We start from the raw sequence: 27,789 nt of genomic DNA, 5'->3' as shown, positions 1-27,789 counted from the left end.
CCCCGCCGTTCAAAGAGGCTCCAGAAACAGCTCCCCATCTATGAAGTACGCCTGTAGGCAACTACATGCGGCGGCTGTGAAGGCATGGCCGCTGCCGACCCCAAATACTTGATCTGTTTCTGGAGAGAGGCAATAAAATATTAAGTGACTTCCCCGTGGCTGGCCTCTTAATGGAATGCATCCGTCGTCCTTTTCTGTCGCCGTGCATGCATTGGGTTGCCTTGCCCCAAATGTGCTTGCTTCAGCACAGCTTTCCGTAAGCGTGGAGCTTTTCACCAGCTTTGCTATGTGGAGGTCAAGGCAGCTCCGTCTCTCTGGGAGTGGATGGAACAGTTCTAGGCAGGTGGGGGAAATGGTTTGAAGGCGCTGGGTGCCGTTTGTGGTCCAGATTGATGCTCGGGCTTCAAAGCGCTTCGTTTTCTCTGATGAGGCGACGCACCAGGAGCTGCTGCTGTCTGTTTTCTTTACAGCTCTAATAAATAGGCTGTCTTGGAGCAAGCCGGTATGCACAACCTGCAGCCCTCTTTAAGGCTGAGGGGACCGCCTGTCAAGTGCTTCCTAGTCCCTCACGGTCCAAGGCAGGAAACGAAGCAGGGATCAAAAACAGGACAATTAGGGCCTTCCTGGTACCCTCTTGGGTGGGTCAAAATAGTTTTCATAAGCTTTTTTATGCATGCACACTACTTCAGACACCTAAAGAAGTGTGCATATACACGGCAGCTGATACCCAGAATAAAGCTGCTTTGTTCTTAAAGGTGATACTGGACTCCCAACTTTGCTGATTCAGATGAACATGGAAAACCTATTGTGGAACGTGCTTTGGAAACAATCCACCACCATCACCTCAAAAAAAAAATCTTAAAGGAATATTAATCCCTGATGAGGTGGATCTTTAATATTCTCCCAAACTTGATCTGTGCTATATTCCCATTTGCCTTAATCTGGATGGCCTACAGTAGCCCAACCTCATACTTTGGAAGCTAAGATGGCTTGGTTGATATTTGGGTGGGAGAAGTCGAGGACATCCAGGGTCTCAACAGGCCAACTGAGAAGGTCCTTCGCTCTGATAACCCTACGGGGTTGTCCTAGGTCAGCTGTCATCTGATGACCCTCCGCTCCCAGAACATTTCCACTTAGGGCCGGAACTGGGAGTGAAGACAGCCAGCCTCCCAATTAATGGGTGGGAGGAAGACTTTGGAATCTCTAAGTTGAGCATAAGCTGGTTTGCAAGCAGTCCGCATTCCGTGACAATCCAGCCTGGTTATTTTTTCTATTTGAAGACAAAAGGAATCGGTCTTTGGCGTCTGCGTGGGTGTGTTCCGCGGTACAAGGGATTTTGGAAAGGACTTTGTATTGGTTCATGAGCCGATATTGTGTTTAAAGCCGAGGTTTGTATATTCCCTTCCTAGCCGGTATGCAAAGTGAGGCTTCCAGTACCTTGTACAGCTTGCCTCGGATGACTTCCTCGCCAGGCGAGCTCTTAGGAGGGACTGCAGGATGATGCTTGCAAGGCCTAGACTGCCTGTAGGCTCTCCCTTAAACTGGATGCTTCCTTGTGCAAAGCAGCCATGTTCATTTTTTCCAGCACATTAGGGTCTCTCTGTTTTGCACAGCTAGCCTAGCTTAAAACGCCCCAGTGTGTTTCTCCGCCCATGTGCAGGCCTCTTCGCCACTTGCTTTCCTGCATCAGACTGGTTTTCGGTGTGTGTTTTTTTAAGTCCATGGAGGCAAAATGTTGCCAGTGTGACAAATGACTGATTTCACTGAGTGAAACAACATGGGGCTACTCTCTTAGCATTTGCCTGGTGAGCTTCTGCCTCTGGTCCCCACCCCTTCTCCAGCTGCACCAGGCTGTTGTGCCACTTGTCCCACTGGCAAGTTGTGCTGTGGGAAATGGTGGCACGTTTGGAGCACAAAGTTGAAGGAAAATGCTCCACCACTGTGGACTAGAACATGATGCTGAGGTTCATGCTTTCCTGGGGTTGTGACTTTTCAGCGGAGAGGGAATGCCTGTCCATGCCCAGAGGCATAGTTTTATTTAATACGTCGGGTCACGTCCTTAACCGCAGATTGGAAGCTTAGGGTTGTGCGCTTCGGCAGCCGAAGCACACAACCCTACTTCAGAGTAAAAGGATTGGCAGTGGCTCTTCCGGGCACCCGACGTTCAGGAGCATGCTGCTAATTGTTCCTTTGCTGCCTTGAGCATTTCTTAGAAGTGTCTTGGCGCATTATAAACACCAAGCCTTGAGCTATCCAAAACCGACTCAGATTCCAGAGCGTCTGCATTATAGGGAGTCGGTGTTCCTGCTGACTTAGTTGAGGAGCTAATTCTCCCCCCTTTTACTCCTCGGGAGCGTTCAAATCAAATGGAAGAAATCTGAATTTTCCATCTGGGTTTCAAATGTGCATCCTGCTTCTCTTCTCAGGAGCTCTTGGTTGCTTATGGTAGCGTGCTCGGTGCCCCGGGAGAACTCAAAAGAGAACCAGCCGGAGCTTGGAGTGCTTTGGCTTCAGCCTGGATTGCACCAGGTCCAAATTCAGACTGACTCTTGCCAATGGCTCTTCACAAAGTGCCGTGTGGCGTGTTCAGGGCTAGAGTCTCAAGCTGGTTTCTTTGGCATGGCTGTACAGACGTTTTCTAAATGTTGTCTTAATTGTTTTTAATTTCTTGCCACAAATGAAATCGTCACAAAACCTCAAGTTTCAGCTAGTATTGAGCAGGAGGAGGAGAGAAGCAAGCTTCAAAAACATGTCTATAACCCTGTTCAGGCATCAAGTGCCTTCATTGTCATGAAAGCTTCCTGGAAGACCCAGGGGCCCCTCTCTTGTAGGAAGCTTTCATTGACAATGAAGGCATCAGAGCTTGGGTCTCCCCAATCCTTCTTTAACACTAACCACTAGGCTGCATCAACTCTGGAATAGACAAGCAGGGAATAGTCAAGGGGGGGGGAGGCATCTTTTGGTCTCTTGACGCTTTGCCTGTCAGATAGGGGTCTGGAGAACATTTAGACTTTTGGCTGAAGGTCGGCTGCTTTAGTATGCTGAGTCATGAAATCAGCAAGAGGTGAGGCAGCCCTGGGCTGCTTTCTAAACAGTGCTCTGGATGCGCAGCATGTGGGTGGAGAAGCATTACTCAGTGTGCTTTCAGAGGCATCCGGATTGGAGCCAGCCTGGATTGCGTGTCCTCTTGGACTTGGGACTCCTCCAGTGGGAGGAAGGACTCCAGCTTTGGAGCAGCAAAGGGAAGCATTCCAGAGGTGCTCAGAGGACTCCAAGAACAGGTGGCAAAACGTGCGTGTGGCATTAGCATGGATTGACAGAGTCAAGTAGCAAAGCCAACCCTCACCTGCCCATGCTGCATTCTTTCCCCTATATTTCACATTGGTTCTGGAGCCTCAGCCTAGAGATCCAGATGGACCTACGCCCTTCCATTCCAGCTGGCCCTATCAGGCACTGCCCTTTGTGTCTGCAACGGAGAATAGACCCAAGAACTGCGTTGACTTTTCTCATTGTGTGGCATTCCTCATCCTAGGCGGCTTATCAGTCGGATGGCTCCCATTTGGAAGAGACCTATTTCTACAAAGGTCACTCCCAAGAAACACTGAAAATCTCAATTGGATAAAGGCAGATTCCCGACAGTTTCTCTTACCCACCCCTATCATCTTGGATTGCCGTAGACATGCATGCTCATCAATGCCCAGGACAGCACTCCTTGCCAGCTGATAAAGAAGGCAAATGACTTAATATACTGGGTTGGAAGCCTCTGCTGCTTTGAATGTTGACGTTATCAGGGCTGGCTACCAGGTCTTTTTGTGGGAGAACTTATCACAGTACTTAGACAAGTTCCCAGAGGAAGATCAGTTGTGGTTAGGCTTGTTCAGGGTGAGACTATAAAGGTCTCTAAACAGGAGATCTGTGCTCGGAAGCAATGAACAGAGGTTGCCGCTACATCCGTGGCATCTTGTTCGAAGGTGCCACTCCTGAAAAATACATACGGATTTACTGCTAGATACCTCCCCTAGGGTGGAGAACTCACCCTTGGAAGACTCTTCTTAATTCTCTGAAACCACAAACGAGTTTTTCACTACCATGACACGTAACCGCCAGATGGCAAAGTTCCTGGATGTATTTTCATTGGTTCCGTCTCAGTGACTGAGATGTCCTCCACATCAACGTGGCTTTGGGGCAACTTTCCATCAGAGCCAGAGGCCTCTCCAGCAACAATTATATCCTCCACGAACCTTTCAGTCACTTCCATTCCACAGGAGAAAAGGAAACCAATGGCCCAGATCTGCTGCTCAGATTCTACCCCGCAGCAAATGCCTGGAAAATTCTGTTTGCTCAGTTTGGAATAGCAGTCTGTGTATTCAGGAACAACCTAAGAAATGTTAGTATTGGGTGGACATTACTGATGACACCTCGGTACTTTCTGTAGTTGATGAGTGTTATTTTTTGGATTTTTTTTTTTTTGCCAGTTGGCACTGTTGGACTCCGGGGAATGGTAGAGGACAGGAAGGCCTGGAGGATCATTGTCCATGGGGTCGCGATGGGTCGGACACGACTTCGCACATAACAACAACAACTGTTGGCTACCCAGTAAATGGAGCTTCTCCTCAAAGGTGCTGTTGACAAGATGCTTTCGAGGGCATGCAGACTTCCTCAGATGAAAGCTCATGCCTTGAATAAATCTTTGTTGGTCTTAAAGGTGCCATTGGACTAAAATTTTTATTTGTGTGTTATGGTCCAAAGAAGGGTCAATTTTCAGACTGGGGGCCACTGGCAGGTCCTGGCAGGAGCTGTCAGCTGTATGTAACAGCTCACTTCGCTAGATTTGTAGGTTTTTCACCTTCCTTCAACATGTTCCTCTGGTGGACATCTGCAAGGCAGCAACATGGGCCTCAGAAGATACATGTCACATACTGCCTTAGAAGACAGTACATGACATCAACAATCAAGAAGAGACGCAGATGTGGGAAGAGCCTGCGGCAGGCCTGTACATATGCAGTCCTCATGTTTGTCTGCACTGAAGATGTCAAGCAATAGTTACAGCTAAGTGCAGCTCTGTTTTCTCAGTGGATGAATTGTAGGTTCTGGGTGACCCTGGTAGGATTCAAGGCACCCACTGAACTGGGATCTAGGGGTGAGGAGTGCCTTGCTGGAGTGTGGGAGGGCTGCACTACAGTAGTACGTGCGGAGAAAACTCCTGTTTGCACAGAGAGTGATGCTGGGGCAAGAGTGGAATGGTAGTTAGGATAACCTCGAATTTTCCTGGTGAGCTGATGTCCTCCCTCGCCAAACTACAAAGAGAATAGATGGGGAGGATAGTTAGTTAATTAGCCAAATCAGTTGTTGGTTATTCTTAGTGTTTAATTTTTAGAATTCAATATGTACTTAATAAAGTATTTATCAGTGTATTATTATTATTATTATTATTATTATTATTATTATTATTATTATTATTATGGGATTTATATACCGCCCTTCCCTGGAGGCAGCGCCCAAGACATTAAAATTAACAAACCCATTCAATGAAATCGTACACAGTAAAACATTTTAAACCACCCTTCTATTACTCCGCAGTTTTCTTGGTTAACCTTATCCCTGACTAAGGTCATTGGCTTTCTCAGTAGAACAGGCTTCCTCGGGAGGTGGTGAGTTTTCCATCTTTGGAAATTTTTAAACAGAGGCGGGAGAGCCATCTGACAGGCTGATTCTATGAAGGTTCAAGGGGGTGGCAGGTGACAGTGGCTGAGCGATGGGGTTGCGATTCCCCTGCATAATGCAGGGGGTTGGACTAGATGACCCAGGAGGTCCCTTCCAACTCTGATTCTATGATTGGCTAAGTCATAAGCCAATTGGGGGGGTATATTTTGAGAGGAGGGGCAAACCCATTGTTTTGTTTGCTTTGGCCTCAGAAATATACCTAGTGGGAAAGTGTCATTTTGCTGGCTGCATATTATAAACCACCTTGAGCCCGATGGGGAAGAGGCGGTCTAGAAATTTAATAATAATAACTAAGCCTGACCAGTCTCGGGTGATGAGGACGGCCTCTTCTCACTTTCTTTGGGTGAGTGGGCCTTGGGCACCCTCCTTACCAAGACTCTCTTCCTCTCCAGGCCTCTTAGTTCAAGAAAGAAATCCCCTCTGACTCCAGGCTTTGGTTGATTGCTTCTCAACTTTGTTCTGTAGCTCATGGTGCTGCCTTGACCCCAGGGAGGTCGTAACGGTGGCGTCTTTCTCCTGCCACCTGGCTCTGATGTTGTGACTTGCCGGCATGTGTTTGCAGGTCTGTCGGCCCCCTCCTCACTTTGCCAAACAGGAGTTTGTTGTAGATGTCTTCCCCCATCACTGCCACCACCACCAAAAAGATGTGTGTGAAGAAGCCTCATTAGCGCTCCATCTCCTCCAGGGCTGCCAAGCAACTCAGGTTTGCTGACGGCTCTGCCTCAAATTAAGCTTTGCCTTCGGCTAATTCTTACCTTTTACATTTTTTTCAAGTAGGGAGGCTCACGCTCCTGTTTGGTGGGGGAATTGTCAACTCCGTCTGTTTCATATACATATGCATTAACATGCCTCTGTGTATTGAAGACGCTGGGGGCTAGGGAGAGAATTGATGGCTGGAGAGGTTGGGGGGGCTTGGCACAAGGGAAAGAACGAGCCAGGCTCCAGTGGGCCAGAGGCGCATGCTTTGTCACACCTAAAGCACTGAAAAGATGCTCTGGTGTGGCTCACTTGTCACAGTACATTGGTGGGGGTCATATTACCCTCCCCATGGAATGGCTGAGATGGACAGAAGAACTCTCAGCAGTGCCCCCTTGCTCTCTAAGCCAGGGGTTGTCAACCTGTGGTCCTCCAGATGTCCATGAACTACAATTCCCATGAGCCCCTGCCAGCAAATGCTGGCAGGGGCTCATGGGAATTGTAGTCCATGGACATCTGGAGGACCACAGGTTGACTACCCCTGCTCTAAGCAATGCAAAATGAGTTAGCATAAACACACCCTTCAGTTGTATGTATGCCTCTTATTTGTTTTAAACATGTGCTATTTGAACCAACTCAAGTTTGGTGACATTTAAGCTTGCAATCCACCAGCATTCTTAGCTCTGAGCAGTGGACCATGGGATCTTAAGGAACCGAGCTTCAGTTGGATGGCTAAAAACTCCCTTTGGCTCCAGGTTCACGTGGGTGCCCTTCGAAAGCCCTGTTTGCCCTCAGAACCTCAGTCTACAATATGGAGTTTACCCCCTTAGCCTGCTTTACAAGCCTCTTGCAAGAACTGCTACAAAATGTCTTGAGGCACTCAAAGCTCTGTGGGTGAATTCCAAGATGAAACACAACCTTAAGAAAATGGCCTATGATGTTTCAAGGATTTTAAAACTACAACTCTATTCTTATGTGTTCTGCAGAATGACAACAGTGTGGGAGTCATTCCACTAAGTGGGGGGCCACCCCAAAGAATGCTCTTCAGCCGGAGGTTCCCAATCTTAACTGTTTTCAGTGCAGCCCATTCAAAAGATCTTGCATAGATCAGTGCAGCTGCTGATGTGGAGCATTTTGAGAGAGGTGGGCCTGATGATATGCGGGTCCCAGGGCATGGCTGGGATGGTTGCTGGAAATGTTATTTCTTGGCCAGCCCTATGTTGTGTAAGCTGCTTTCAGTCATTCCGCAGAGTGGGACAGGCAAAATATCTTTAATCAACAACAACAACAACAAAAAGGTAAAGCCATGTTAGTTACATAACCAAGGCTTGAAAAAAACAAATTTGGCCAGATTCCACCCCTTGCCATTGCACACTGTCTCCATTTGCTAGCCTTGACTCAACTCAGCCTCTTCTCGGCCCCAGCCATCCTTTTGGGGCCCAGTTGGTAAGACCCTTAAAAAATCGGTAACAATCTCTGTTCTTTGCCTTTCAGGGGATAACGTTAGGTCTGGACTCAAGCTGAGGCCCACACTGAAAAACTTGAATAGCTTGACTTGATCTCACAGTACACCACAAATCGGAGCTAAGGCACATGCAGAAAACAAAGAATAGTAAACCAGGAAATAGGGGTGCCAGCCTCCAGATGCGACCTGGAGATCCTCTAGAATTATAGCTCATCTCCCCACTACAGAGATTCATTCCCCTGGGGGGATTGAAACTTCGGGGCTGAACTCTGTGGCATTGCACCCCCCCTGTGGTCTCTGTCCTCCCTAGGATCCATCCCCAAATATCCAGGAGTTCCCCAACCTGGATCTGGCGATCCTACAGCCCCCCAACTCCCACTGACAGCCAGGAGTGACCTGAAATTCATTCCTATAGGGGGATCAGCTGTGATCCTGATAGAATGCCTTAACAAAAGACGTTTCCTTATGGCTAGCCGATTTCTTCTTACACCAATGACAAGCCACTGTGTTACTTAACAGAGGAGGTCAGGGCTCGTGTGACTGCTCCTCTCTGCAAGGAAAAAATCCCCTCCCTGTAGAAAGCTAGCATGAAAGGATGAACCCAACGAAACTCGAATCCTGCTGCTAGCAAGTCAGTTTTCGATGTGGGAGGCATTTCTTTGTAGGAAGGAAAATTCGATCCTGCACGCCCTCATCCTTGCAGGGGCACGGGGCAGGAACTTGCTGGCTGACCACCTTTCAGAGAGGTGCTGGGGGCTCCTCCAGTCTTTTCTTCTTGCTGGGTTTACTTACCATTCCACATGTTCTGGTGGTTGCTTTTTTTAGTCCCTTGCTTGGCCTTGCACAATCCACCAAGCAAAGGGGAGGGATGCACTCTGTATGGTGTGTTCCTCCCCCCCTTCCCTCTGTCAACGGAAAGCCCTCTTTTGCACTTCAAAGTATTCTACTGCAAAGCCTCCCCCCACCCCCAATCCTTCAAATGTTGCATTGCTCCTGACTGTTACAGAATCCCTTTGCAAGCAAGGAGTTTGATTTCTAAGCTCTTCCGTCCTTGTGTTTTTAGAGCTGAACAACACGGGCCCTTGGAGGAATTGCAGGAAGGGCAAGGAGCATCTCGGAAATCTCGGCCTGCTAAGCTTCTCTAGGCATTCAGGGGGACAGAGTTTTGCGTTCCCTGCCCTGTCTCTTTAACTGACAGTCAGTATTCTAGGTAGGTCTCTTGGAGGTTGTGTGTATTTTTCATTTCGAGTTATTAGTCTTCAGTCTTTTTTTTTTCTCCACAATTCTGGTTCTCCATCCCCAAAATAAAAGCCGCCATCATCTTGTCTGGGTGTGGCCTCATTTTGATGCCTTTGTGATCCGCGCAGGGGATTAGAGATGCCAGCCTCCAGACGGGGCCTGGGGGTCCCTTGGATTATTGCTCATCACAGGACTAGAGAGACCATTGATTCCCCGTGGGGGAAATGGCTGCATTAGAGGGTGGGCTCTGGCATTGTAGTCCTCTGAGGCTTCCCCAGGCTCACCCCTGAATCTCCAGGAGTTTCCCCAAATGAATCTGGCATCCCTTCTCCTCCATCCTACAGGGCACGGCCAACTTATTACTGGATATTGTGATAAGATGGGTGCTCGCAAGAACTAAAAGGGAGGGTGGAAACAGCCTGGAAATCCAATTTTCACCTAATTTCTTATGTTCTGACATGGTAAAGGTATCCCCTGTGCAAGCACGGAGTCATGTCTGACCCTTGGGATGACGACCTCCAGCATTTTCATGGCAGACTCAATACGGGGTGGTTTGCCAGTGCCTTCCCCAGTCATTACCGTTTACCCCCCAGCAAGCTGGGTACTCATTTTACCAACCTTGGAAGGATGGAAGGCTGAGTCGACCTTGAGCCAGCTGCTGGGATCAAACTCCCAGCCTCATGGGCAGACAGCTTCAGACGGCATTTCTGCTGCCTTACCACCCTGTGCCACAAGAGGCTCTTGAACGTAAAGAGGAACTGTATTCTTAATTCTATGATTATTAGTAATTCTATTTCTTCACCAACACTCCCAGTCCTGCCAGGTCACGGAGGCTTGCAACAGTCATTAATACAATAAAATACAATAAATACCAACCTCCAATCCTCCCCCTCACCAGTTCTCAGCAACCCCATCGTTTATTAGAACCGTCGTGAAGGAAACCAGCTGTTTCAGTCCCCCTCCCCTGACTCTGTGGCCTACTTTACAGGGGTGGGTATTAACACTGTTGACATCACAGGCATTAATAATTTGGTGCCCTCAGGAAAAGTACGAGGTGAATGCCATAATATAATATCATGCTTTATGGGCAGTGGGTGAACTGTTGCATTAAAATTGAATAGGTTCAGCTATGACCAGAAATGGCATATTCTTCAATGGGACAGATGTGAACTGTACCGCTTGGAAGTGATACTTTCTGACCTCACAGTCCCGCTGGCACCCAGTTCCTCAGTGGAATCTCCCTAAAGGGCCTTTCTTGAATTCCAAAGTTGCAATTCCACAGCGTGTCCTGATTTTGCCCCCAACTGTCAAACTTTCTCCCCAGAAAGACTTATAGAAGGCATCTTGTGATCAATCCATCTAATTTGCCAACTGAGATGTGACATATTCAAATGAGTAGCCGTGTTGGTTTGAAGTAGCACAATAAAATCAGAGTCCAGTAGCACCTTTAAGACCAACAAGGATTTATTCAAGGCGTGAGCTTTCGAGTGCTTGCACTCGAAAGCTCATACCTTGAATAAATCTTTGTTGGTCTTAAAGGTGCCACTAGACTGATTTTATTGAGACTTGACATGTAATTGTTGCTTTGAATTGGGGTAGAATTGGGGACCTTCGGCAGGCAACCTAGGTACACTAAGATTGCAGTAACAGTGACCTGATATAAAACACTGTGCCCCCCCTGATAATATCTCTGAAACAAAAAAAGTGTAAGCCAAAGGCATGCCTTTGAGCAAGCGTACCTCTAATTAGGTCCTGCCAGGTCCTGCCCAGCCAACTGTAGGGGATGGGGGGCTGCAGGGTTGTCAGCTCCAGGCTGGGGGACTTCTGGAGATTTGGAGGTGAAGCCTGGGGAGGACAGGGACTTCAGTGAGATGCAATACCATAGAGACCACCTCCAAAGCAGCAATTTTTTTCTGGGGGGACTGATCGCCCTAGTCTGGAGATGAGCCATAATTTCAGGGGATCCCCAGGTCCCACCTGGAGACTGGCATCCCTGCGTCTAGTAACTAGGCATACATAACTCTGTCACATGGGATCCGTAACCAGAAGACTATGTAGACCTGAGGAAGAACCACACAATCTGACAAATGGATCCTGCAGAGAGGATTTTATTTCAGAGGAGAAACCCCCCCCCCTCGAGCCTCAGATGCAACTTTATTTATTTATATTTATATACCGCCCTCCCCCGAAGGCTTTCTACCCACTGAGAGCCCCCTGAAACATTCTTCAGGCTTTGCTGCTCCTTAGCCGGGTCCTCCAGCCTGTTCTGCCGAGCCACGAAGGACCGCCAAAGACCTGGAGCGACCATGCACGACCCCCGGCAGGGAGGCTGAGCGAGGGGCTATTTCGCTGGCGCCGAAGGAGGGAAGATTTCTCGCCGCTCCCGTTTGTTGACAACCCTGTAATTGACAAGATCGGACCGGAGAGAGCCCTTCGCCTTCCTTGCCAGCTCCAGCCTTGGCTCCTTCTGCAAAAACAGCCCCCAATTTCATTTTATTTTTGGGGGGTGGGGGGTGGGAAAGAACCCCAAGCAGCAGGTTTCGAACTCGCGCCGCTGCCAGCCTCCCAGGCATCCCTTCCACCAACTCGGGTGGCTTTGCCCGGTCTGGGCTGCGGCCAGGTTTTTTTTTTTTTTTTTGGGGGGGGGTGGAGTTGTTGATCTTGCAGGTTCTCTTTAAACGGCCCCCCCTCCTCGCTCGGTGACTGTTTCCTGCTTGGGCGAGAGAGATTAGGAGCAGGAAACAGAAGCCGGGAGCCGAGCGAGAGCGAAAGGCGAAAGCAGGCCAGCCGGAGGAGGAGGAGGAGGAGGGAGAGGAAGGCGCCTTGCAAACCTTTCCTGCCTCCCTCGCCCGGCCTCGCGGGCCCCCTCCTGCCTGCTGGGGGGCCGGGGGGGAGGTGTGGCCAAGGGCGCCTTTAGGCCACAAAAGGTGATGCCACCACGTGGGACGCGCCCGGGAGCTGCCCGCTGGCGGACGCCACGCCTGGTGGTGTGAGCCCGAGGGGAGGGGGTCGCCGGGGGGGGGCAGAGAAGAGCCGGGGAGGGGGGGGGAAGGAGAGGCGCCGAAGACTCCCCCTCCCCAAGCCCCCTCCGAAGAGCGTCGCCTTCTGCAGGCTCCGGCCGCCGGGGATGGATTCGCGACCCGGCGGGGAGGTGATGTAAGTACGCCCCCCACCCACCCCCGACCCCGACCCCAGTCGCCGCCCCCCGTTGCAAGAAGGGACCGGGAGAAAGAGGGTCGCCGGCCGATCGCAGCGCCCTGCTAGAAGGGATGATGCTGGGGGGGGGGGTTGAATCCGGCCACCTGACCCCCTCCCCCGGGGGGGGGGTACAACCCGGGGTAGAAAGCTGCGTTGCCTCGGCCCAGCGCCGGGAAGATCGCAGCGGGCTCTCCATCCCATTTGTTTATTTCATTTCTCCCCCCCCCCCACCATAGATTGGTGCGCCCCTCCCACCGTTGCCCCCCATCAGTTCCCCTTCTCTATATTGCACGCATATCGCCCCCCACCCACCTCATCCCCCGAGCGCTCTTCCTCGGACCTGACCCTCCTCCGGGTCTCTTCCCCCCCCCATCCGGTTGCAGGGGCTTCCTTCAAGGCCAACCCAAGCTGACATCCCCCTCCCTCCCTCGCAGGGGTCCTGCTGCCCCACTGCCTCTCCAGCTGCCCTCTAGCCCGGTTTTGACAGTTCACACTCCAAATACACTTCCCCAGCTGCCTGCGATCCCTTCTGCCCCAATCCCCCCTCTCCTGGCAAGAAGTTCCCCAGGAACCTGCCCCAGGTAGCCCTTCCCCATCCCTTTCCTCACCCCTGGGATCTCTCACCTCTCTCCTGCCTCCGCTTCCCTCGCCATGGGGGGGGTGCCTTCATGCCCCCCAGGATAGGAAACCTTGCCCCCCCTCTCCAGCCCCACAGCTGCAAGAGCCTGATTTTGGTCCCCTGTCCTGGCCAGCCCAGTTCCCCATCTTGTTCTATTTTGCCTTTAAAAGTCCTTCTCCCCCCCCCTTTTTTTTCCCCCTCCCAGTGGTGTATCCTAAGAAATTCTCTTGCTGGGCTCCCCCACCTCCTTGTCTGGCGCCTTCCCTCTGTTCCATGCTGGTTGCCCTACAAAGACTTTGCCCTCCCCTCCCCCATGGGTGGCACTCCGTGTTGCCCCGTGATTTACAAGAGTCCCAACCCAAATCTTGCACATTTAAGGTGCAAGTCCCCCAGCAGACATCCAAAGCAGTATTCGCAGTGTGTGTTTCTGAGCCTGTGCAGAGTGCATTTCGCTCCCCCGAGTCGCCTTGCGCATGTTGAATCAGGAAGCCGTAGAGCTAAGGGTGCCCGTGTCCCATTTCCCGGAACTTTGACTTCCTTTTTCTTCCTCCCCTGCCTCTTCCATACGGTTGATTTGTTCTTGTGTCTATAGTAGCCTAGTTGCAAGGAGAGCCCAGAGGGGCTGCGATAGAGGGCTGTGGGGGGGGGGGTTGCCTTCCATAAAGACACATTCCGGAGCGATGGCCTTGTTAGTGTGTTGCAGCCAAAACCACACACACAAAAAAAATCATGTGGCACTCCCAAGCCAAACAAATCCATCACGGAGAAAGCTCTCAAGAGCCCACAAAATGGTTTTCTGCTTGCCAAAGTGGTCTCTGGCACGCATCAGCTTATGCCACACATGTTAGTGTGCGAGGTGCTGTGAGACTCTCGTATTTTCCTTGGAGGCTTTGACCCCATTTCCTCTCCCATCTCTCCTGCTCCGTGGCTCTGTTGACCTGATCCAGAGGCCTCCAAGACTGCTCCTTTGCTCTGTGTCTGCACATCATCGGAGGCACCGTAGCAGTCCTTCTCAATTTGGTCACTGTGTCGACACAGTTGTGAGTTGCTGCAAGAAGGGGGCTGTGGTTGAGCGGCAGAGCACCTGGTTTGCATGCAGAAGGTCCCTGGTTCGATCCCCGGCACCTCCCGTGAAGGAGCTGACTTGGAAGATCTTGGAGAGCCATTGCCTGCCAAAGTAAATATTGCTGACCCAGATAGACAAGGGTCCAGCTCCCTGTGTGGTGACCTCATGAGTTCAATCTCGTGAGGGTGGCACCATGGCTCCGTGGTGGAGCATCGGCTTGGCATGCAGAAGGTCCCAAGTTCAGTCCCTGGTGTCTCCATCCAGAAGGATGTGAAAAAGACCTCCCTTGGAGACCCTGAATCCCTGCTGCTTGTCAGAATGCCCAACCTTGATAGGCTAGGGGTCAGGAGAAGGCAGTTTCATAATGTGCAATCAGCACAACATCCAAATATGGATAGATGGATGGATGGAGGGAGGGAGGCAACTTCACTCCAGAGGGAACTGTGATACCTCTAGAGCAGGGGTAGTCAGCCTGTGGTCCTCCAGATGTCCATGGACTACAATTACCATGAGCCCCTGCCATCATGCTGGCAGGGGTTCATGGGAATTGTAGTCCATGGACAACTGGAGGACCACAGGTTGACTACCCCTGCTCTAGAGAGTTTAACTGGCCCCTGTCTTCCTTGTCAGCATCCCCTTTCCCTGCAATGACAACAACAACAATGTATGAGGAAAGGTTGAGTTAGCCTGGAGAGAAGACGACTAAGAGGTTATATGAGAGCCATCTTCAATTACTCGAAGGGCTGCCACAGAGAGGATGGAGCAAGGTTTTCTATTGCCCCAGAGGGTCGGACCAGAACTAATGGATTGAAATTAATTCAAAAGAACTTTTGGCTAAACATCTGGAAGAAGTTCCTGACAGAGCGGTTCCTCGGTGGAACAGGCTTCCTTGGAGGTGGTGGGTTCTCCTTCTTTGGAAGTTCTGAAGCAGAGGTTTGATGGCCATCTGAGAGAAATGTTGATTCTGTGAGTTTAGGCAGATTGTGAGTGGGTGAGCAGTGCTTGGCTCTTGGGACCCATCCTTGCATGCCCAGGGAAATGCCAATCACCACTTTGGAACTGGGAAGCAATTTCTTCCAGGCCAGACTAGCCAGGGATTCTGTTTTTTTTTTGGGGGGGTGCATCATCTGGGTATGGAGTTGGGGGTCATTGTAGGTTGACAGGTAGTTGTGAATTTCCTGAACTCTGCAGGGGATTGGAATCGATGACCTTGGAGGTTCCTTCCAACTCTTATGATTTTACGAACAACAACATTATGGTTTTAAAAACGTTATGATTTTATGTAATTTAAATGGTAGATGAATGTAATTTTGTTGTGTTGTTGGTTCTATTATGTTGTAAAGCTGAGGGTTAGAAGCCGTCCCGAGCCGACTTGCCTGGAGGGGTGGGGTACAAGGTGAAAGATAAAATAAATACATAAATAAATAAAATTTTAACGCCCCCCTTCCCAACAGGCTCAGGGTGGGTAGCAGCAAAACCAACCAATAAATTATAAACAATAAAACATTTGTTGTATAATTAATTAAGTGTTAAGATTAATGAATGAGGATTACAATCTGACCCTTCATGGTTAAAAACCTTCAAGGGGGAGGGGTTGGGCAGCACTTGGATGGATATCTTGACGTGCTTTCCAGGTATCAAACCAGGGGTACAGGTACAGTTGCCGGCTCCGGGGAGGAAAATACCCCAAGATCTTGAGGGTGGTGTTTAAGGAGGGCAGGGATCGGGAAGGAAGGAAGGGACTTCAGTGGGGTATCATGCCAACTTTCTAAGGGTATGCCAACTTCAATTTGGCCATTTTCTCTAGGTCAGGGATAGCCAAACTGTGGCTCTCCAAGGGTCCATGGACTACAATTCCCATGAGCCCCTGCCAGTTGCATGGGAATTGTAGTCCGTGGACATCTGGAGAGCCACAGATTGGCCACCCCTGCTCTTACCTGAACTGATCTCTAGTCGGTTATAACCCCAGGAGATCTCCAGCTCCCACCCTGAGGCTGGCAACCCCAGCCTCAGGTGGTAGAGCTGGCCGACCGTTTTCTCTCCTGGCTGGGTCCGCAAGAGGTGGTTCTGACCTCCAGACTGGACACGATCCAAGATGCTTCTGCATGAGCTCCATGGAGAGCAAGCAAGAGCAGCAGCTTGGCTCCTGATTGTTCTAGTGATGCTTGAGCAGAAAAACTCCCCAACGGATTGTGCCCGTATTAATTAGCAGTAATGGAAAGGTGCTATTTGTGTTTTCGCATTCAGGGAAACCGAGCGGCCCCAATTCCCTTCCCACCTCTGATTCCGTTCGCCTCCAGCTGCCGGCCCCGATTCCCACCGGCGTTTTCTCTGCCTTCCTCTCATTTGCCACGCTGTATTTCCAGCTGCAAGGGGCAATTGTTCCCGTTCTCCCTGGAGGAAGCCTATGTGTAAATGGGATCTTGCTTCCTTTCTTTCTGGAGGCATTTCCCCACCCCTAAAGGTTTGGTATTTTTGACAGAGGAAATGCTCCTGAGTCTAGTGGGGGGTCTGGGAATCCCCCTCTCTGACTCAGAGGTGTTAGGATTTCAGTCTGTTTTGGGTAACGGGGATTCTGGCAAAATAAGAACTATTTAGCCGAGTCAGTCCATTGTCCATTGAGTCCCAAAGCTCTGTTTTCAGCAGCCAGCCAGCTCCACATCTCGCAGAAGCTCCCAAAAAAACCGCAGCCATCCTTTCTTGCTTGGCCCCAATTTCCCAGCATTCAGAGGTCTATTTCCTCTGTAGACCTCTGTTCCATTTAGTTCTCTCAGTGAGTGGCTCTTGATAGAACTGTCCTCTAAGCCAATCAGCATTTTTTGCTGTAGTTTTTGGGGTTACCCTAAGATTTGCAGGGAGCAGGGTAGAAAATACTCCCAGTTTGGGTTCACACTGGCAACTGCCAGCTTCAGTGAATTTGTTAAAAACCCGTTGAAGAACAATCGTGTTTCCAAATGCACTCAAAAGTTACAAAAAAAGAGAAATTTTGCCTTCCATCTCCTCGCATACCTTGGTTTGCTGGCCTGCATTTCAGATAGGAGATTGTGGGCTGAATTCAAGAGGGGGCTCATTCCTGGGTTCTGCTCGAGGAGCCTGGCACATGTGAAATAAGATTTGAAATAAGGAGGTGTGAAATAAGGGAGCCAGCTTGGTGTAGTGGTTAGGAGTGCGGACTTCTAAACTGGCGAGCTGGGTTCGATTCTGCACTCCCCAACATGCAATCAGCTGGGTGACCTTGGGCTCGCCACAGCACTGATAAAGCTGTTCTGACCGAGCAGGAATATCCGGGCTCTCTCAGCTGTACCCGCCTCACAGGGTGTCTGTTGTAGGGAGAGGAAAGGGAAGGCGACTGTAAGCCGCTTTGAGACTCCTTTGGGTAGAGAAAAGCATCTTATAAGATCCAACTCTTCTTCTTCAGTTTCCTAGGTGCAAATTGCCCAAGGGCGGACTCACCATCTGGCAGAGAGAAGCCTCTGGAGTCTGAAGGGAGGAGTTCAGAAGCCTGACTTCCTCTCTTTTTCACTTCCTCGCACGTGGGGGTCATCCTAGTTCACCTTTGGGTTGATCTTGGCATTATGACCATAATAAGAGCAGGCCACATTTGAGCTGAGAGGTCTCTCTGGATGCTTTTGACCACAGGCTTTGGAGGCAAACCCCTCCTCTGTTTGTTTTCAGATGGAAAAAAAGACTTGGCTCTTCTCCTTGCAGTGGAAACATAGCTATTCCCCCCCCCCCCCAAAAAAAAATCCTATAGCTTCATCTATTGTGTCTAGGTACAAAAGAGTGGAGCGGTGACTTTAGGATCCTTTCAAGTAAATGCCCTCTTAGTGGCTGAGAGAAGAAAAAGGAAAACAGAAGAGTGAGCCAGATAAGGCGAAAGTTTAAGAACCCCCTGAACAGGCTCACACAGAAGAGCCAGCGGTCCCGTGCATTTCCAAGGCATCTTTTCTCCTCCACCCCAGCAGGATTTCGTATTTCGCCATCTTGTGTGTGACATCCTGGTGGCATGAGCTTCTGGAAAAGCAGAGAGGGCCCCTCAGGAGCTCTCCTGGTTCTGTAGGGCCTGCAAGGCGGAGCTCTTCCGCCACGTCTGTGGTTGAGGCCAGGGCGGAAGGTCTGAAGAGCTCTCCTCACATCAAATTAGACAACAAACAAGATGATCAACTGCACTCCTGGATTCCCCCTGAGGCAATGGGGAGGCTGAGGCAATGGGGAGGCTCCCTGAGGCTGGCTGGAAGTTGGGGGGGCTGTCATGTGTTGCCGCTGGGACATGATTGGAAGGGTGTGTGTGTGATAATGTATGTGGAGTTTGACAGGGGCCACCCCCCATCCAGTAGCACAGGGGTAGTCAACCTGTGGTCCTCCAGATGTTCATGGACTACAATTCCCATGAGCCCCTGCCAGCAAACGCTGGCAGGGGCTCATGGGAATTGTAGTCCATGAACATCTGGAGGACCACAGGTTGACTACCCCTGTAGTAGCAGAAGTCCTAGACAGTCAACTTGTGTTGGCGCATATTCCAGTGTGTGTTGTGTGGATTTGTAAACACCTGTTTGTTGTGCCTGTACCTTTTGCGTGTCTAGTACGTACATAGGAAAACAGGTTCTGGTTACAGGGGGTGAAGCATTTTGAAGCAAGACAGACTGTGTGGAGTCAGGATTGTGGGGGTTCGCCAGTTGTCGTACGGCGGTTTGGAGTTTGTTGCTGGAGGCAAGCATTAGCGTTGGGTTTCTGATGACTTCAGTGACTGAAAAACGTTTGCCTGGAGGAATCTCATTCATTCATTCATTCATTCATTCATTCATTCATTCATTCATACTTATATACTGCCCTCCCAGAAGGCTCAGGGCAGTTTACATCAAACAGGAACAATACAAATAACTCAGTTTATAATAATACAATAATTACTATCACATTATGAACAATAGAACATTGGGGGGAACAATAAGTCAACGCTTACTGTTGGCTCAGTGGGGTGGGCAAGTCTGCAGTGCTAGTTGTAGGAGGGAAGATCGGGGATGGGCAATTGGAAGGGGTGGTTCAGGTCGACCCCAACCAAATGCCCGGTGGAGGAGCTCCCTTTTGCAGGCCCTGCGGAACTGTTCAAGTTCCATCAGGGCCCTGATCTCCTCTGGGAGCTCGTTCCACCAGGTGAGGGCCAGGATGGAGAAAGCTCAAGTGGGGAGGTGGGTTTTAATGCCTGGAGCAGTTATTTTTTTCTTCCTCATGACGATGATGCAAATTTGCTTGAGATATAAAGCGGCCCCTTTCCATCTGGAGAAGTGTGCATGCCCAGGAAAGTTTATACCCAGAACTGAACTGCGTTGGTCTTAAAGGTACTGCTGGACTCAAGCTGCGTCAAACCAACACGGCGTCAAACCAACACACCACCTCAATCTATGCAAGCTTGCCATTTTGCACGTCGCATCAAAGACAGCCAGATTTAGCTTTGCTCCGTACAGAATTTTTGTACGGGATTCTCCCAGGGCAGGCATGAGGGAGGTCTGGCTCGATATCATCCTAGCAGTGGACTCATAAGTGGAGCCTTTTCTGACTTTCCCATTCGAAGGCCTGGGTCCTCTCTGCCCCACTGCCAGTTCTCTGGCCGCGACAAGGAAGACGGCTCCCTAATTGCTTCCCGCTCCTTGGGGTAGCTTTGCTTTCCGCTCCGTGAGTGACTCAGTCTTGGGCAGAAGGCATGAATCTGGCCCAGGGAACGGCTCAAACTATAGCATCCCAGCGTCCCCTTTCCAAGCCTTAGGGAAGGGTTTCCGAGCCAGGCAGCACAAGTGCTGTTTAGGACCTGGCTCCGGTGGCGTTATTTGGAAAGCTCTCTTCGTTTGGGCCCGCGCCCTGTTTCCCGGGAGTTCCTCCTGGACTCCCTTAGTTCATTTGCTCCCAAGGCAACCAACAGACAGTACGTTCCTTTGGCTCACAGACCAAACGAGGGACATTCTTAGCTACTCTCGACAGCCTGTTCTGTACTGTGATCCTGATGGCTGGCTGTGTGCTACAGAGTGCCTGAATAGTCAAGCAACCGTTTCTGCACTGAAGAAGAAGAAGAGTTGGTTCTTATATGCCGCTTTTCCCTACCCGAAGGACGCTCAAAGCGGCTTACAGTCGCCTTCTCTTTCCTCTCCCCACAACAGACACCCTGTGGGGTGGGTGAGGCTGAGAGAGCCCTGATATCACTGCTCGGTCAGAACAGCTTTATCAGTGCCGTGTTGAGCCTAATATCACCCAGCTGGTTGCATGTGGGGGAGTGCAGAATCGAACCTGGCATGTCAGATTAGAAGTCCCCAGTCCTAACCACTACACCAAACTGGCTCCCATGTTTGGAGATTGGTCGTTAGGGGGCATGGGGTGGGGCCAGTATAGCCAGCCCTGACTAGCAGCAGCTTTCTAGGGTCTCAGGTCGGGGTTATTTGAGGTTGCCTCCTCCCTGGGGCGCCAGATATTGAACCTAGGACCTTCCACATGGAAAGCAGTTATTCTGCCGCTGCACCTAAAGGCCACATGAAGGAGCTTTCTTCTGAGTCAGGCCTCTGATGGAGCAAGGTCTTTATTGTTTCAGTCTTAAGACCAGGGCTGGCCAAACTGTGGCTCTCCAGATATCCATGGGCTACAATGCCCATGAGCCCCTGCCTGTTGGCAGGGGCTCATGGGAATTGTAGTCCATGGACATCTGGAGAGCCACAGTTTGGCCAGCTGTGCCCAAACTGGTGACCAGACTGTGGCTCTCCAGATGTCCATGGACTACAATTCCCAAGAGCCCGTGCTAACAGCCCATTGGCAGGGGGCTGCAATGGCAACTGTAGTCCACGGACATCTGGAAAGCCACCATTTGGCCACCTGTGCTTTAGACCATGAAATATTCTTCAGGCTTCGAGGAGCCCTAGAACCAAGTCCATTAAGGCAGGATATAGGGGGAAGGCCGGCGAGCCCTTGAGTGCTCTCACGGAATCCCTGGTGTCCTCCGACCAGCAGCAGCTCTCTGGACTTTCAGCCAGAGGTCCTTCCCATCTCCTCCCGTCTCATCCTTTTCCCTGGAGGTGCCGGGGATTGACCTTGGAGCCTTCTGCACGCGAAGCTGGTACTCTGCCTGTGTGCCGCAGCCCAGCTTCTAACCTAGAACAGTGTTTATAGAGGGGAGAGTTAAGCTTCCCCTCTTCCCTGGAGCCCTAACCCATAGCCTCAGGACACAGCGTGAGTTCAAACATCCCATCAGTTGATCCCTACGTCCTTTTGGCATGGAAAGGGCAGGGACTGAGCCTAGCCGGGCTTCATAGCAAGTCCTTGAGTACTTTGCTTCCCTAAGGGGAAGTACAGCAAGCATATACTAGTTAAAGCACCATGCGAGGTCATGCAAGGCTGTCCTGGAATAATCTTAGAATGGCAATATCGATTGAACATTGCTACCTTTCAGGTCTCTCCCCTCCCAAGAAATCAAGCTGTGCTTTATCCCTTTTTTTCCCTGGTTTTGGTTTAAAACAAAAATGTTTTGTTTTCCAAGTACCTAGGTCGTGTTCTCTCTCTCTCTCTCTCTCTACCTTGTTAATGATGCGTTTCCCTCGGATGTGTGTGGGCTTTTCTTTAATTGAATACCTTTAAATACTAATTCCTTCAGTATCCCCTCCAAAAAACTCACCACCCAGAGGAAAGAAACAATGGAACGGAGGGGGGAACTAACAAGCGCTCTGCAGCAGGCAAGGAAAGGGGAGAGGGGAGGGGGCAAAAAAAAAACCCCTTCTGGAAACAAACAAAAAAAAGTTTCCAAGGGCATTTCTTTGGCTTGCTGGGTTTGTTGCTTGGGATTAGCTTGGAAACGGAGCTCATTAGCACATCGGCTTGTTATGCGTGAATAAACAGGCCCGGTTCACTGTTGATTTCCTTTGGATGGATCAACTCTTTCTCCTCCTAGCCCCCTCCCCAGCCCCCCCAATGGGATTTTTGACGCACCCACCAAGGAGCTATGTATTCCTTTGGCTACAGTGGCTTGCAAAAGTATTCAACCCCCCCCCCTCCCCAATCCCCGTTTGTCTTCTTTTGTTGCATTACAACCTGGAACTAAATGGGTAGCCGTGTTGGTTTTTGTGAACCACAACTGAATTCCAGGGGACCGATTGGCTGTTTTGGCAAAGAATTATCCTATGGCTGTATTTGGATGTGTTATACAAGAGTATAAGAAGGACGGTCTAATAATTAAACCAAACGGAGAGAAACAGACCTATCCACTGGCAATATAATAAATCTATATTCATAAATGAAAGAAAAGTGTCCTATTTTTGTAGCTTTCCTTGTTTCTTTATTCTTTTAGGACCTCTGTCAAAACCGAATCCCGGTAATATCCGTTTTCTGTTTATACCAGGGGTAGTCAAACTGCGGCCCTCCAGATGTCCATGGACTACAATTCCCATGAGCCCCTGCCAGCATTCGCTGGCAGGGGCTCCTGGGAGTTGTAGTCCATGGACATCTGGAGGGCCGCAGTTTGACTACCCCTGGTTTATACAGACAACCTGTGGCCAGACATGCACCATTTGAATTGCAAACTGGTGAACGCTAATTAACTAATGATGCAACTTCTGAAGTTAAGGGGCTGGGCCCTTATTGAGGGGTGCCGTAGCAAGGGGGGCAAATACTGACGCATGCTCGTCGTTTCTGTTTTCCTTGTCTTGAGCACTGTTTGTGTCACGGGTAAAAAAGGTTTTGCTCCTTCAAAGGAGAATCACAACCCGCCCCTAACCCAACTTAATTCCAGGTTCAATAAAATCAGAGTCCAGTAGCACCTTTAAGACCAACAAAGATTCATTCAAGGCGTGAGCTTTCGAGTGCTTGGACTCTGATTTTGTCGTGCTACTTCAGACCCACACAGCGACCACCCTAAATCTAGCAAATGGTTGTGAGAAGAATGAAGGTGTGGGATCACGCAGACCGTCTTGCCTTCCACTTTAGGTCTGTGTTTAAACCAGTGTCCTCTGTGCTAGCCATAAACCTCTTTGATTCAAATGTTTCATCTACTTCATAGCTTCAGCTGTTTCAGATGCCTTTTACCTCCTTTCAGTTCCTACTACAAGATTGTCTCAGTGTATTTAATTATCGGACCCCCGAGGAGGACCCCAGGAGGGGTTGAAACACGTTCTGTACTTCGTATTCATTTGATCCATGTGTCAATATGGACAGGATCTGTGCCACAGTGTATAATTAATACTGATGCTTTTAAAATTTTAGATGTGCAAATGAATTGTAATAAAAAGGTAAAGGTATCCCCTGTGCAAGCACCGGGTCATGTCTGACCCTTGGGGTGACGCCCTCTAGCGTTTTCATGGCGGACTCAATATGGGGTGGTTTGCCAGTGCCTTCCCCAGTTATTACCGTTTACCCCCCAGCAAGCTGGGTACTCATTTTACCGACCTCGGAAGGATGGAAGGCTGAGTCAACCTTGAGCCGGCTGCTGGGATCGAGCTCCCAGCCTCATGGGCAGAGCTTTCAGACTGCATGTCTGCTGCCTTACCACTCTGCGCCACAAGAGGCTCCTATAGAATTGCAATATAGATCCGCAATTTAACATTTAGTCTATTCTGTTGCTCAGCCTCATAAGCTCCTGGCTTGTATACACAGGCTGGGATATTTCATTCCCTCTTTTGTTCCCCATGGGACCCCCTGGTTTCCCCTTTAGGTCTGTGCAGCCTTCTAACCATAAACCTCATTGATTCAAATTGGCCCTTCCCTTTTAAAATCGGCCCCCAACGGATTAATCAACCAAACAGAGAGTGGATTAATCAACTGATTACACCTTGCAGGTCTATTTAGCGGTGGGTTCATTGCAAAGAGGAGCGTAAAATGCTTTGGGTAATGTAATGGAATTTTTGTAGGCATTTAGACACTGCTTCCCCCCCCCCTCCACAGAATGCCAGCAAATGCCTCCCCATCACATAAATGAAACTTCTGCTTGACCATGTCGGATCTCGAGATCGCCTCATAGCCAGGGAACATGCAGTTTCCTCTCAGAAAACAAAAGCTTTGAAAGCTCCGGAATTTTCTCTTGAGTCTGGACTAATGCCAAAATCGTTCGATTCCCCAAGGAACATGGAAGAAGTACAACCTTACACAGCTTTTGAACAATTGCCAAAAAAGGTCTTCTGGTAAACAAACCATTCCTTAAAGTGGGGGCAATGATTGAAAGAGCCATAGCCCTTGTGAAGGTTAAACGAATTGCTCCCATCCCAGCTGGCACATGGCCCTATATCGGGAGAGTAAATTCCCCAAATGTGTCACTGTCCAAAAACGTCACAAGATCTCTGAGGTTGACAAGATGTACCCCAGATGTGATGCATGATGATCGTGGCAGGAATTGTTCCCTGCACAGATATGAAGGACAATATCAGGTATATAATAAATGCTGTTGAATACTCAAAAGGTAAAAAGGGGGAAAGACTACGTTTAGATCCTGAAAAAGTATTTGATAATATTTCTTTGAAATTTCTGACTGAAGCTTTGATATATCTATGACGTGGGGGGAAATGTTTAAGGTGGATGCAAAGTATCTATGCAAAGCAGTATGTAAGAATTATAATAAACTAGGGGCCAGGAATACAAGGGGCGCTAGATTGGGGTGGTGGGGTAGAAGAACTCTGTGGACGGCCTCCCCCTCCCCCCAGGACCTGGAAACGCTGCAGGCAGCTGTTGGGAACTCACCAGCAGGGGCAGCTCTCACACGGCAGGGATCTGCAGCCTCCGAGCCTCGGAGGGAAGTGGAAGGAGGAGGGGGTGGTCAGGGGTGGGGCACGGAAGGCTGGCTGCTGGACAGACAGGCAAAGCAGTTGAAGGAGGAGGCACTCAGGGGCAGGACAGTTGTCCTGAGTGGATGTTAAGCTCTGAGTGGCACGTAAGCCATGAGACCAGCTCCTCCTCCAAGGCCTTACCCAAAATATATTATGTGGAACAGATGAGTCTTTATTGTAGAAAATTGAAATTGGAAAAGGAACCTGGCAAAGGTATCCAGTCTCACCTTTACTGTTTATATTAATACTAGAAGAGAAGCCCATTTTGAAAACGGGCTGGGCCTCCGCACCCTGCAGCTCCCTTGAAACAGTGGGAGAGGGGAATTCACCTCGCAGGTTTTTGTGATTTCCCATTTGTAGCATCTAATCACAGACATGCCAAGCTGATTTGGCAGGAGCTGTACAAAGACCGTCTAAAGATCCGGGTTGAATTAATATCTGCAAAAGGTGCATCACACCGAGATGTTAGGACCTATAGCAGGGGTAGTCAAACTGCGGCCCTCCAGATGTCCATGGACTACAATTCCCAGGAGCCCCTGCCAGCATTCGCTGGCAGGGGGCTCCTGGGTATTGTAGTCCATGGACATCTGGAGGGCCGCAGTTTGACTACCCCTGACCTATAGTGTATAAGGAAGTCTTAAGTCCTTGTTCGTGCCTGGGGTGTGTGAAATAACGTTAAGCTTCTTGAATTCCACTTTGCCATTTTCACACTGGAGGCTTGCCTTTGAAGCTCTTTGGAAGGAAGACAACTCCTCGAGCCGCGCCAGCCACTATCCACCGCTAATTTTAAAAACCAAGGAACGGTTTGTTCTTTTGGTTAAAGATAGACATGAAAAAGTTGCCCTACAATCTGTCACTAATCGTTCAGAGCACACAGTGGCAGCTGCAATAGATGCAGAGGCTGCAGCGCCGTTGCCCTCGCGCGCATGGATCTGCAAGCATGCACACAACTGTGCGTCGCTTCGTTCAGGATTGTGTAGTTAAGTTTGAGCTGCAGGAACGAATTGCAAATCACCGAAGCCATGCTCAAGCGAGAAGGCCAATGTACTCTGTTTGGAGTTAAGATTTAATACTCCTTTCCTTGTTAACATCATAAATTGAGCATTGGTGTTATTTTCTTCGAGTCCTCATTTGAGTTGTGTTCATCGGTCTGCATTGGAGTTTGTCATGCCATTCGGAGTTATCTGTATCACACAACTGCAGACAAGATGCACACTCCCCCCCCCCAGGTAGTTCATTGCCTTAAAGAAATCCTAATTTCTCAACTGTAGCCTAACAATTTGAGAATGGGATATACAGGATTTTAGGAAAGGGGAGATTTGTGCAGGATTGACTAGGGCCTATTCACTTTCAATGCACTTTAGAAGTAGATTTTGCTCTCCCACACAGGAAAATCCAGCTGCCAAATCACATTGAAAGTGCATTATCTTATGTGTGCGGAATGGGCCCAGGATCAAGGAGAGAGGAGGGTTGCTAGCTGAGTTGACAAATGTCTGGAGGTTTCGTGGGTGGAGAAAATATCATAGAGCTCTTCCTCCAAAGTAGGCATTTTCTCTAGGTGAACTGATGTGAGTCGTCTTGAGATCACTTGTAATAACAGGAAATCTCCTGGAGGATCATGAACCTAAGGAACAGAAAATTAGGATCCACGGGAGGAATGTCTGGATAGGCTTCCTCCTAAGTAACAACAGCAAGCCCTCAACTCTCTGGTGTTCAACCTCCTAGCAATGGAGGTTGTTTCTGGGGCCCCAAAGCGCTTCTGAGCTGGAGACACCGGTGCAAAATAATGTCCAGTTTTGGTGTATTGGGATGCTTTCCCTCTTCCAAGGATTTAGGAAGGGTGGCGGTAAATACGTAACCTGCTTTTCGTTTTGCAGAGTAGCAGATGAAGCTTTACTGAGGCTCTCCAGCCATGTGCCTAGCAACAAAAGCTCGATGGCTTTGTGTATTTTGAGCGGATGCGAAGGATGCAGCAGCCGAGCGGGGTTTTCCTCGCCTCAGCACACCCACCCCTGCTTAGGGGGCTTAGAAAGAGTGCTTTGTGGTTATTTTATTTTATCATTATTTATATTTATATGCCGCTGCTCTCGAATGTCTCGTGGCGGTTTACAAAGCCGAAAAAAACATAACAAGACCCCTAAAATACCCCTTAATACATAAACAAGATGGCGAACAATAAAAATACCAATCCCTCCTCCCCCGTTCAGCAAGTGGGTCAATAGTTCTTTCTCCCTGGGAGCGAGGATCCTAAGTGACTCTCATGAAGAGATCCCCTGAGGGTAACACTGGGCCACTGCCCTGGCCTCTGCCATACGCCTTACTAATTCTTTTAAGCTTGAAAAGCCCTCAGTTGGTTGTGGTAGATGGAAGGGCTAGGGATGCCAGCCTCCAGGTGTGACCAGAATTACAGGTCCTCTACAGCAGGAGCCTCTACAGCAAGAGCCTCTTGTGGCGCAGAGTGGTAAGGCAGCCGCCTGAAAGCTTTGCTCATGAGGTTGGGAGTTCGATCCCAGCAGCCGGCTCAAGGTTGACTCAGCCTTCCATCCTTCCGAGGTCGGTAAAATGAGTACCCAGCTTGTTTGCTGGGGGGTAAACGGTAATGACTGGGGAAGGCACTGGCAAACCACCCCGTATTGAGTCTGCCATGAAAACGCTGGAGGGCGTCACCCCGGGGGTCAGACATGACTCGGTGCTTGCACAGGGGATACCTTTACCTTTACCTTTTACAGCAGGGGTAGCCAACCTGTGGTCCTCCAGATGTTCACGGACTACAATTCCCATGAGCCCCTGCCAGCAAATTCTGGCAGGGGCTCATGGGAATTGTAGTCTGTGAACATCTGGAGGACCACAGGTTGCCTACCCCTGCTCTACAGAGATCAGTTCCCCTGCAGAAAAGGGCTGCTTGGAGGGTGGGCTCTGTCCTTGTACCCCACTGAGGTCCCTCAGGTGATTGCCCACCTGGGTCCTGGGGGGTGGGGACACCCTCATCCTCTGCTGGAGA

General features: G+C 49.8%; 1 protein-coding gene across 2 annotated transcripts in view; it reads left to right on the top strand.

The window, feature by feature from the left end:
- Nucleotides 1–11,845: 11,845 nt before the first annotated feature.
- The window catches only part of TBKBP1 (TBK1 binding protein 1), a 70,264-nt gene continuing 54,320 nt past the window's right edge, over nt 11,846–27,789 (top strand). For both annotated transcript variants that reach the window (XM_077313112.1, XM_077313111.1), the window contains exon 1: nt 11,846–12,280. The gene's annotated coding sequence lies outside the window, so the exon portion shown is untranslated. The remainder of the gene's footprint in view (nt 12,281–27,789) is intronic.

Source organism: Paroedura picta, chromosome 16, assembly GCF_049243985.1.
Source record: "Paroedura picta isolate Pp20150507F chromosome 16, Ppicta_v3.0, whole genome shotgun sequence".
NCBI lineage: Eukaryota > Metazoa > Chordata > Lepidosauria > Squamata > Gekkonidae > Paroedura > Paroedura picta.
The sequence above is the reverse complement of the archived record's forward strand: the minus strand, read 5'-3'. Positions and strand labels throughout refer to the sequence as shown.